Below are 12,617 nucleotides of genomic sequence, written 5' to 3'. Positions count from 1 at the left end.
TACGCCTCAACAGCCCGACGTACCAGGTCTTAGGAGACCTCCCTTCTGTCCAACAATAAAATTATAGATTTTCTGAAAATCAGCGCATTTACCAAATATTTGGTTTTGTTTCCTCAGTAGGATGTTGTAAGGTGAAGCGCTCAGTCGGCGGGGACGACGACGACGACGACGTCGCGGACACATGCCCGTGAAGGGATTGTCCTCGTTTCGGCATGGCCGAAAAAGACGAAGTGGCAGGTCACACGAGCCGATGACGGTGAACGCGAGGGCCCTATGAGAGCCGGCCACGACGGAGGGGTGACGAGGCCAGACGGGAACGAGGAAGGACGGCATTCCAGTGGAGGAGTTCCGAGAGGACGGTTCGAGGAGAGCGGCGTCCAGGCGCAGATCGAGAGCTCATCGGGTCTCGGGGACCCAAGCTCGGAGGGATCTACCTGACGCCAAGGCCTCCCCTGACCAGCGTCCTATTCCCCAGTGTCCTGGCCCGTGGCAGGCACACGCGCTGCGTCGTGCCCCGGTCCTGAACGACCACGGCCTGGAGATCGTCTACCGGCGGCTACCGGGTGCCGGCTGCCCGCGGCCTTCCCTGACGTGACGCCTGGTGGTGACCAGGTTCCGGCCACGACCGCTCCTGTAAGTGCCGTTCGTGGAAGAGCTGCGACGGAATTGCATCGGCAACGGGCCAGCGCGTGAGACTTCCGACGCGACCCTCAGCGCAACGCAACGCGACACCCCGACGCCCGAGTACTACGCCACGTCACGGTGAACTGTTTATGAACTTTCTGTTGCTCTTTTCTGGTGCTTAGATTTATAGGCTTTTCTGTACATTAGTTAGCGTTTTGGTTTCTTGATGTCGCGTTAGTAGACTAGTTATTCCTTTTGGGTTGTTGTTAGCTCTCTGGTAGTCTCTCGTCTACGTATTATTGTCTGCATCGTGCTTTGTTCTAAAATACACGTTTTCTTCGTAACCTCGCAAAGCGCCCTCGTCTGATTAACTGGCGACTGTGGCTAGCCCCACTCGCCACCGAACACACCCTACTCAAGAACCTGCAGAGGGGGTTTTTCTTTCCCTCCTCACAAAATTGTCGTCCACGGCAGGACGAGGGCGTTTGCGCATTGAGAGGTTACGGTGCGACAGTTATCCCTGCATCGGTGTACGATGAATGTGCAGGACTTAGTTGCCACCGGGGAGCGTCTTGGGTTGCGTGAGGCGGATTTGCGTGCGTGGGTTGACGATGCTCTAGCAAAAGCGCGAGATGAGAGGGCGGCAGAGCGAGAGGCTAGCCGTCAGGAGCGCGAAGCTGCACGAGTGCGACTCGAGCAGGAAGAAAAGAACCTCCAGCTAAGACTCAGGTTGGCAGAAATTGGGGAGAGTAGAGGCTCTGGGGATACTGCTGGTGACGCGCATTCTGCGGACAGCCCTGTCTTTAATGTCAATCCGCACAACTTCATTCCCGTCTTCAATGAAGCTCGTGATGATTTGGACGCTTATCTGAAGCGCTTTGAACAAGTGGCGAACGGACAGCGTTGGCCGAAAGAGAAATGGGCCACAGCGCTCAGTTTGTGTCTAGCTGGAGAAGCTTTGAAGGTCTTCGGACGGCTGTCTCCTGACGAGTCCGTCGATTATGACAAGACTAAACTGGCGCTACTGCAACGTTTTCGTTTCACGGCTGAAGGCTACAGGGAAAGGTTCCGGCAGAGCAAGCCGCAAGACAGTGAGACGGCGAAGCAATATGCGACGAGACTAGAGAGTTTCTTCGACCGCTGGGTGGAGATGGGAGGTACTCCTAAAACCTATGACGGAGTACGAGAGTTAATTGTCTCGGAGCAATTCCTGACCAACTGCCACAGCGCGTTAGCAGTATTCCTACGGGAAAGGGACTGCACGAAACTCTCGGAAATGACGCAGGCCGCCGATCACTTCCTCGAGGCCCAGCATCAAATCAACCTGCTGCGCTTTAAGGGAGCGCAGGACGCTGGGTTGTCAAAGGAGGCGAGGAATATGACGAACCCAGCCAGAACCCCTCGGTGCTTTTTGTGTGACAAGCTGGGTCACCAAGCCTCAGATTGTCGGTCGAGGCCAAAGCAACCGTACTGTTCGGATTGCCGTCAAGTTGGTCATAACGTCAAGTCTTGCCCTAAACGAGCCAACAGCAAGGAGACGGCATCTTGCTGTATGTCACCGACAGAACGCCAATGCGTTTCTTCGAAGGACAGGGATGGGAGTCCTCTTTGTGATCATTCCTGTCCAGAGAGGGGGCAAGAAATGAGGGTTGCCCGCGCGGTACAAAAGAACTCCACGCGGCCTCGACTTCCAGTGCTCGAAGGGGAACTCTTCGGGAAGAAGGTTTCTGTGTTGCGGGACACCGGAAGCAATACACTGGTGGTCCGTAGGTCCCTGGTTACCGATTCGGCGATGACAGGGACAAAAGCTACGTTGCTTCTAGCAAATGGGGAGAGCGTCGAGGTCGAAGAGGCAGTTGTGGAAGTATTAACGCCTTATTTCTCCGGAAAGGCTACCGCAAGGTGTATGCAGACCCCAATATATGATGTAATTGTGGGAAATATTCCAGGGGCACGCGATGCCTCAGATCCGGATCCCGCGTGGAGGGAAAAGGGCAGCTTATTATGGGCCGCAGAGACAAGTGGTGACGTGACTGCCGCACCCTCCACCCAAGTCGTCAGGTGGACGAAAGGATCTACGACACGCAGGAGCCCCACAGCGGCCTTGAACGTCATCCAAGTAACCCCGCAGGAGCTTCGGCGGGAACAAGAAAAAGACCCGACTCTACGGATATGTTGGGACAGGGTTGGAACACCCGTAACCGGCAAGCGAGCGGGAGTTCACACGTTCTTTGTCAAAAACGGACTGCTGTGGAGGCAATACGAAATGTCAAGTGACAACGTGTTTCAACAGGTCGTAGTCCCGAAGAGGTTTCGGTCCGAAATACTGAGCTTGGCACACGAGAGTCCAATGTCGGGACACCTGGGAATCAAGAAGACAGTTGGGCGTCTGTTGGAAGCATTTTATTGGCCCGGGGTGCAAGCGCACGCGCAGCGGTACGTCCGATCATGCGACGCTTGCCAGAGGACGTTTCCAAAAGGAAGAGTCCCGAAGGCACCTCTTGGGTGCATGCCGCTCATTGATGCACCGTTTGGACGAGTAGCGGTCGATATCATTGGTCCCATATCGCCAAAGTCATCAAAAAGCAGCCGACGACGCGCAACGGACCGTGAGACACACCAAGGGATGGGCAAGGAGCCTGCGGTCCGCAGCTACGGATCCCGCCCGGATAAAGTTCCGCCGGCTGGGAAGCCCCCGCAACAGACAGCCGAAAGATGGGGCCTGTCACCTGAGAAAACTCGCAGCGACGTTGCCTGCTGCAAGCCTCCTGGTCGCCGCCCCAACAATCTACAAGGTAATGCGACCTCTAGACCCAGACGGGGCCCCATCCGCTACAGGGACGGCTCGGCCACTGCTCAGGAGGTCGACAAAAGCGCGAGTTCCACTTCCAACGTGGAAGCCAAATGTGCGCCCCGAGCACGGAACTGGAGGAACGCCCGGCCCGGCAGGCGGGCTCCAGCCACTTCTTGGAGAACGCCCGAAGACGGGTCGTCGTCCCAACAGCAAACGCTCACTGAAATTCACTCGTTTGCACCGAGAAGACAAGGCGCGTTCTCGAAGGCAGACGCTGTCGCTGGAGGGGACACCGCCTCCGCACCCGGCTACCGTCGGAGGCCCTGGACGTGGCGTGCACCGAAAGCGCCAGTCGACAACTCCTGTCTCGTGAAACCCGGTACTGAGCCATCGAATGGGAATGCTTGGCACTAGTTTGGGCCGTGGAGAAATTTTACATTTTTTTGTACGGAACAACATTTGTTGTCCAGACTGACCATCAGCCCTTGAAGTACCTCGCTAGCGCCAAACACCTTAACAGTCGAGTTCTCCGGTGGAGTCTAACTCTACAAGAATATTCATTCAGAGTAGAGTACATCAAAGGGTCCGAGAACGTAGGAGCGGATTACATGAGTCGCCTGTTGCCGCCAGCCGATAAGTAAGATAATTGAGGTAATAGGGTAACGGTGCAGTGGTTGGTGTTGTTGGGTTCAAGCCAAGTGTTCTTGACGACGTTCTTTTTGTACCTTGTGGTGACATGACACTGCGAATCGTGAAGTGTTGTGGTGACTCACGGGAGACTTGTAGTGCGCGAGTGTGTGCGACAGTCACAGAATGTAAGTGATTGTGTTCACCGTGTGCGGGATGGTGTTCACCGTGATGCCAACTACGTCTACCCCGTCCAACCACCCAGCAGTGATTCTTCACCTTCTTGTGCAGTTTTTTTTCACGGAAAAAAAAACTTTCTAAAGGGGGAACACATGTAAGGTGAAGCGCTCAGTCGGCGGGGACGACGACGACGACGACGTCGCGGACACATGCCCGTGAAGGGATTGTCCTCGTTTCGGCATGGCCGAAAAAGACGAAGTGGCAGGTCACACGAGCCGATGACGGTGAACGCGAGGGCCCTATGAGAGCCGGCCACGACGGAGGGGTGACGAGGCCAGACGGGAACGAGGAAGGACGGCATTCCAGTGGAGGAGTTCCGAGAGGACGGTTCGAGGAGAGCGGCGTCCAGGCGCAGATCGAGAGCTCATCGGGTCTCGGGGACCCAAGCTCGGAGGGATCTACCTGACGCCAAGGCCTCCCCTGACCAGCGTCCTATTCCCCAGTGTCCTGGCCCGTGGCAGGCACACGCGCTGCGTCGTGCCCCGGTCCTGAACGACCACGGCCTGGAGATCGTCTACCGGCGGCTACCGGGTGCCGGCTGCCCGCGGCCTTCCCTGACGTGACGCCTGGTGGTGACCAGGTTCCGGCCACGACCGCTCCTGTAAGTGCCGTTCGTGGAAGAGCTGCGACGGAATTGCATCGGCAACGGGCCAGCGCGTGAGACTTCCGACGCGACCCTCAGCGCAACGCAACGCGACACCCCGACGCCCGAGTACTACGCCACGTCACGGTGAACTGTTTATGAACTTTCTGTTGCTCTTTTCTGGTGCTTAGATTTATAGGCTTTTCTGTACATTAGTTAGCGTTTTGGTTTCTTGATGTCGCGTTAGTAGACTAGTTATTCCTTTTGGGTTGTTGTTAGCTCTCTGGTAGTCTCTCGTCTACGTATTATTGTCTGCATCGTGCTTTGTTCTAAAATACACGTTTTCTTCGTAACCTCGCAAAGCGCCCTCGTCTGATTAACTGGCGACTGTGGCTAGCCCCACTCGCCACCGAACACACCCTACTCAAGAACCTGCAGAGGGGGTTTTTCCTTCCCTCCTCACAGATGTACAGGATAATTTTGGCCCGCGCTACTCACAAAAGGGGGATGCATGAACTTTACCACGCAAACAATGGACTGAAGTGCAATCAACCCTGACCTACGCACAGTGCGGTGCTTTTTAACAAATATGTGTTTGAATAAGACATCTTTTCGTTTTACACATTACTTATGTTTTATATTTCGTCAGTTCTGAGATTTGATTGAGCTGTGCGCGAGAAGAAATGTCTCAGATGTTGTCTGCTTGGCTGTCTATTTTTGGCCGTGTCCGTAAGTGCCGAGGCGGCGTTTTTTAGTAACCGGTCTTTCGGATGTGGCACTGGTAATTAGAATGTCAGCTTAATTTATTTTTTAGTTAAAGTGGTATAGTTTTTTGTCGTATCAGGCTGCTCAAATTGACACATAGAGCTTCTGTCTCATGAATAAAAACATTGTAGGTTAAACCACTTTTTCACGCATCTACATTTCTTAGAGGAAAAATATTGAAAAATGCCCAGCTTCCGCCTAACAACATGGGCGCACACCACTAGAGCTTTTGTGAGTGGCTCGCCCCCGTCTTAAAGGTTTTAACAGCCGCCATCCCTAACGCTACTTTTTTGCCGACATGACTCCCTAACATTGCAGAACTACACCGATCGCAAAGACGTTAAGATTTGCTGACAAACCAAGCCACGCAATACAGAAGCAAAGAAAGACATTGTGGAGATAACGCCGGTGACTCTCAGAACTTGGCCTTCCAAACTTTTCGTCAATGCCCTATATGAACTCAGCAACTTCGACAAAATATTTTACCGGATAAAAAAAACAGAGTATATGGCACAGGGGAATTCTGGGATGACGCAAAAAGGGATTTGACAACGCGCACGTTTGAACTCCCAGCAGCGTTTTTGTCTGGTGCACACAATTTTTTTTGTCTGGAATGGCTTTAAAATAAAAAATTCTAGAAATCCCAAACCTTCACAAAATAAACTATACATGTACGATAAAAATATTTTCCGAACCAAAGCGAGAAGAGTAGAGATTTTATGTGCCATTTTTCTTCAAGAAACTGCTGAATCACGCTAAAACGGTCTCTCAAAGACGCTCGAGCTTTATTACACGCGTTGATACCCGGAAATGAGTGCTGAACAAAGCGCTCCTTCTGGGATGAATCTAAGGTATGTTTCCTGTGGTGCATCATTTTAAGGTTAATCCGAATATAGTGCAAAATTTTCAATTTGACTTACTAATTTGAATTTAGAGATATACGTGTGTCAATATTACATGGCACCTTTGCCCTCTGAATTGATGGGTTAATTACGCTTTGCTCAATTGAATTCAAGTCTTGTGGAATTATATATTTGCCAGTATACCATATGGTACCTGAAGCATAAATGATGTGATTATGCGTGTGCGGTCACCTGGTGCCACTTCCCGTTTTTTGTAGAATTACTGGTCCATACTGGGGCATCACTGTTTCGGGGCAGTTTTTTCGGGGCATTACCGTTAATAGGAGCAAATTATTGTTTTTGCCCTTAAATGGAAAGTACAAATAAACTAACGGAGGTTTACTTGGGATATTGTTTGTTAGAACAGTACATGTATCGATGTGTGTGTGAGTGTGTGTGTGTGCGCGAGTCTAGCAATATTTTAAATCAATTTATAATGCATTGTGCCTTTATTATCTCCTTTTCTGGAATGAGCTGCCCTCTCCAGTGTAACAGCAGATATTTTGTTGCATGGGCTGCACTAGCATAAATTTGTATAGAAGATGAAATATAAACATATAGAAAATACTCTCCCGACGTTCACGTGAAGAGAAGTGGAGCCGTGAGTACTAACTACCACTGCTTTGACAGGTTTTAGCAGCAAAGGTATAGAGCAAATAGTTTGTGTAAACTGCCCGCAGTTCAAAGTACAAATACAATGCCGAGCGCTCGGGTACGTTTGCCACGAGCACTCGCTCCTTCTCGGGTCGACTTGCCCGTGTGCTCTGTACCGCAGAAGAGTCGCAACTTGAATGTGGAAGGTAGTGCGGGTGATCATTGACTCCGCATGACCCGGCCGTGAATAGTTTGCACGGCCGAGGGGGAAGAGGCTGCTTTGCTTCGAGAGGCTCCACGTGCAAAGCATCCGTAGCAAACAAGTCGTTCTTGCAGAGCGGCGCACGCAAACGTCGACAAAACGACAACCTCACTCTGGCGTTGCTCAGCATAAGGTCATTGAAAAGCCATACCGCCTATATCAAACACGACACAAGAGCGATATAACTGTCTGTCCGTAAATGATCACTTACAACTGCTTCGCCATTGAAGACTTGCGCGTGAGTGCGAGCTTTCCTAACTTCTTTTCATTCCGGGACATTTTGAATGCATACATCTTCAACCAGTACGCTCGGTAAAAAAACTAGGTACGGAAGTAACAGCGCTGAAATGAAGATACTCGTGGACACCAAATCGAGTGGTGGTACGCCGACACCGCTGCTTAAGCGACCACTCCTTCGATTAGTGTGCTAAGCACGTTCAGCACAATGCGCGAGGTATATGCGAGAAACACCGCTTCATAAGGAAAAAAACGTCCGCTAGGTTAAACCGGACGTCAGAAGCGCAGACAAGAAAATACCCATGAATTTTCTTAGATCTCCCAGCAATATTGCAAATAAGTTTGGTCGCGTTTCTGTACAGCCAACAGTCTGGCACAGCAAGCGACGCCGCGACAACTCTACACAGAGGGTAATGATGAGGCTTTTATACTTTCTAGTTATTTCTGAACACCAATCTGTATCCCCCTACATGCTTGCGAAGCGGAAATAGGTGAGTGCGAAGTATTCACACTTGTGGTTTGGCAGACTACAAAAGAGCCATTCGGTGCATGGTTATTTTTCTCACCAGGTAGTCTTCAGCAGAATGTGTTTTTTTTTTCAAACACAAAATTATTTAACAAAATTTGAACAGACAATTCAAAGTGTTTCTCAAGTGTTGGGTAGCACAAGGCATAACATCTATGTAAATATAATAGCGATCGCGACGTTTGGCTTCGTTTGATAAAATGTATTCTCTACAACATCGCTAACAAAAGTTGCTGTTCAGGCCCCTAACTCACACTGACTGTGTCACGGCCACGACACGGAAAAAGTGAGTTAAGAAGAAAATACACCAAAGAAATTTTACTCCGTCAAGGCTTCGCTGCTGGGAAGTTTTGGTGACAGGAAATGTTGACGTTCTTGTCATACTGGACCCATATGCATTTTCTTGGATGGCTGCCTCCATTCAGAAAAACAAGGACAAAACTACACAAAAAACGTTTCGACGTGCCCACCACCCAGCCACGATTCCGCCACCACGGCGGAACGGAAGCAAAAGAGGTTAGGCACGCATGCAGCTGAAGCAATGAGAAAGAAGACCGGTGCGAGCGTAGGCAGAACTGACAGCGGTCACACTGATCCAAATCTCTGAGAACCTTTTCGACTAAAGTGAATGTAGCCCGAAGTAGCAGCCAGCGGGCATGCAAAGAAACAAGAAAACGCCCCAGTTCAACGTCTCACAATTCAAGTACTGGTGGAGCCTCGGAGTTGTGCTCCAGCGTTAGTTACTAATGCCACCCGGGGAGCCGGAGGAAACTAGCCACACGTGATTTAAGCTGGATAGAAGAATGCCCTTTATGTTTTTTTTATAAAGACGAAAAATATAACGAACCCTATGCATATACACCTTCGCAGTAAAAATATTCCCGTGGGAATGTCCGTCGCTTACAAAACGGGTTCCATTCGCGTTAAGCATCCCCAAACTAATATACCTCGCTCAATCTAGCCATTCTTGCTACTTCATAAACTGAAGACGTACTTGGCTAGTGCCTCAAATTTTCTTTCTGTACCGTAGGTGATAATCTAGACTGACTGCGTTTACGTGTGCATAAAGAAACGATACTATCAAAGAAGCTTTGATTGCCCGCGTGTAAAACCCAATGTAGGCGTAAATGTGCCTTGGTTCCTTGGCGGTTCCTGCTCTCATTCTTTGACCACCGCGTTCCCATGAAAAACAACGTTGGTTAGATATGAAACCTCGAAATTGAAAGTGTTTGTTGTGATGTGTCTGTATTGGGAATGGCGCCACAATAAAAAACTGTTTACAACTTAACGCATTATTTATATATGGGCTGCCCGCACGCAGCAATGGTAACCTGAACACAGGCTGACGTGTGGCTGAACATCCAATCAAGTATATTTACATTTACTTCATCATGCTTTAAAATCAGCATGCGCTTATTATGGCGGCCATGAAATAATAAACTGCACAACGTTTGAAAGCCTAGTTATCGGGGTGGATATGCTTCATCTATGCCACAACACGTCCTACATACCTCATAAAACCATGAGGTTCTGCATAGGGTCCCCTCCTAGTATTGTGGTATCAGAGTATTGCATTTCTGTGAACATAAGAACAGCGAATTTTACTCGAAAATCGGAAGACCTGATTGTTTCCTTGTATTCCCCGCTTCCCCACCGGCGAACGTAACTGATCAGCTAGATCCGCGGCAGACGATATTTTTTTCGCCGCCGCGCACCGGTCGGGCGACGCCAGGCGTTGTTCACAGACTTATCGTAGTATATTCGCTCCATGAATTCTGGCCTTTAGCCACTGGGCCACCCCGACCCGCAACAGGTTATGCATCTCGGACTAATACCGAAGGGAGGATGCTAATGAGAACTAGGCATGTAAACTTTAGCACGCTAGATTACTATCGTTAAACATTGGCAGGTTAGAAAACGGTTTCATAAAGAACATTGTACAAACTATGGCCATGGCTTCCCCAAGGCAGGACTGTAAGGCCGATGTGGCTGTTTCGCCATGTTTCTTCACCACCGGCCCCGTAACCAGGTAACGCGACACGAGCGACAATGACGACAGTACTGCCGCGTAAGATAAAAGGATACAAGCAACGCTACCCCTCGGTCACTACAGTGCAAGCAGCATGGATGCTCACAGCTGTTCTTGTTTCAGTTCACATGTGTGAACTATGCTGTCTGTTTTACGAGTAGGGATTACAGTTTAAGAGTGGTTTCGTGCCCAGTAGATCTTTGTGATAAAGTGAAACGGTTGTTGTGCTTGTCTTCACGGTTCAGTTTAGAATTTTCTGGCTTCTTCTGTTTGTTGACTTCACGAGTGATGAAGACTAATTACTGCCAACCTAACAAAGCTCTTAGATTTAGAAAAATGGTGATTCTAACACATTGGCCTTTATCTTCGAGATTGCGCACCAAATATAAGAAGGGCAATCGGCGATACTGAACGAGGTTGAGGGCTTAAGAACAAACAGGCGGTAAACGATAGCAAAGTTAAACACCTCACTGACACAACTGCTGCACTCGAAGCAGGTGTCGTGTCTCGAAATTCTGCAGTTGACACACTCCTGTGTGTGTTTCACAAAATATAACAACTCAACAATTTGTTCAAAATGCATTGATGCAGCAAATAGAATATGAATTTCAAGCTTGCTATTTGATAAAATGAAAGACGAATAAGAACATACTTGGGCTGCAACAGACGAAAAATATCAAACTTTGCATTGACAAAGTTGAGATTCCCCTCGCACAAGCCGCTAATTCGAACGTGTGGTTTGGCTTAGTCGTTATTACCCAGTAAAAAGAAGCCTATCATTGCAACATTCGCGTTTCACACTGATAATCAGAGAGTTCTTGCATCTGCATTTAAAATAACAGGGTCCAATGTCTCGGCTGCAGAAGATTTTATGCCATGAAGAAGGCTAGCAAGGCACAAATTGGTCGACTTTTCAAAATTAGGAAACAACAAATTTATTTTTTCTGTCAGAAAACTGCCCACTGCCAAAGAAACCTACCTATGAAATATGTGTTGCAAGAGTACGTGTTATCTGCACCACAGGTAAAGAAAAGCACATGCGCTAATGTCCGCAAGTCGCCTGGCTCACTTATTGTTAATTGTTTCTTGGAATCACCCCTATTTATTATTTGGATGCTCCTTGCTAATGAGAAGGTACCTGTTCTTTTTTAGTACAGTGACGGTGATATTGTTAAGGTTGACTTGGGTAAATGACGACACAACCAATAGGAAGATCCTTCCGGATAGATATAAAATTAGTATACTGACGGTGCGTCACCAAAAGACAAATACAGGTGTTCTTTCGTTTAAAAAACAATTTCATACTCCGCCATCGAGTCTGGGTCATCAATCAAAATATTGTGCCTCTCTTGTGCCCTCAACTGGCAACATCATAATGGGTCTTTGCTGCCATCCCCTCAATGATCACCGTGTGTTTTTTTGATGACGCATGACCGTATAAACATTTCTCTGCAGAAATGTCATGATCACGAAGTTTACTTTCGTACAGATTTCCATTCCCCGCAAAATAATTGGAGCTTGCAGAGAGAGAGAATTCCTAAATTAGATTCTGCACTTCACTTTCCAATTATGAAGCAACCAAGCCAGGTGGCAATGTTTTCGATTTATTTTTACCTTGCGCCTGAAACCAGGGGCCTGTTTTTTTCTGGATGCATTTAGTGACACCAAACAAATCCAGCCAACCGTTCCATTTGATACCAAAAAAAAGCATTGATAATTATAGTAAACTCTGTTATAGAAGACAAAATTATGATGCCATGAACATTGATATAGATGTTGATGGAACGTGGGCGATTAGTCGCACCGTAGTTGAGGGCTCCGGAATAATTTTGACCACCTGGGTATCTTTAACGTGCGCCAAAATCTCCTACACACAAGGCCTTTTGCTTCTCGCCTGCATCAGAAAAGCGGCTGCCACAGCCGGGAATCGAAACCGCGACCTCGGGCTCAGCAGCGTAACGCCTTATCCACTGAGCCACCGCGGCGCCTTTTATATAGATGGGTTGCTTGAAGACGTTATTTCCCACATTGATTGTCAGTACTGTGGAAGTCAATTGGTTACCACTCTTTAAAGACAAACTTTGCTCGTCTTTAATGATTATGTACCCTAATTAATATAACAATAATAATACAATTACCTCCTAATTCGAACGTTCCGAAAAGGAAGAAAAAAAGGAGCGATTGTAAAAACGGGCCTTCCGCATCTTCGGGGCTTCATGTTTTTCTTTAAGATAATAAATGATCATTTTGACGCTCCTGATTTACTGCACAGCGTCAATTTACATGTCCCTCAGCGATTCACGCGCCATTGTACATTATTTGCCCCCAGTATGCCACATAGCAAATCACCTGCTGAACGCCTGCAAATTCTGTGGAATTGTACGTCAACAGATATTGATTTTCTCATGCCTCTAAATGTTTTTAATCATAACTT

The sequence above is a fragment of the Haemaphysalis longicornis genome, unplaced genomic scaffold (assembly GCF_048455015.1).
Source record: "Haemaphysalis longicornis isolate Haplotype H1 unplaced genomic scaffold, Haemaphysalis longicornis Haplotype H1 scaffold_7, whole genome shotgun sequence".
Lineage (NCBI taxonomy): Eukaryota > Metazoa > Arthropoda > Arachnida > Ixodida > Ixodidae > Haemaphysalis > Haemaphysalis longicornis.
Note: the sequence above shows the minus strand (reverse complement) of the source record.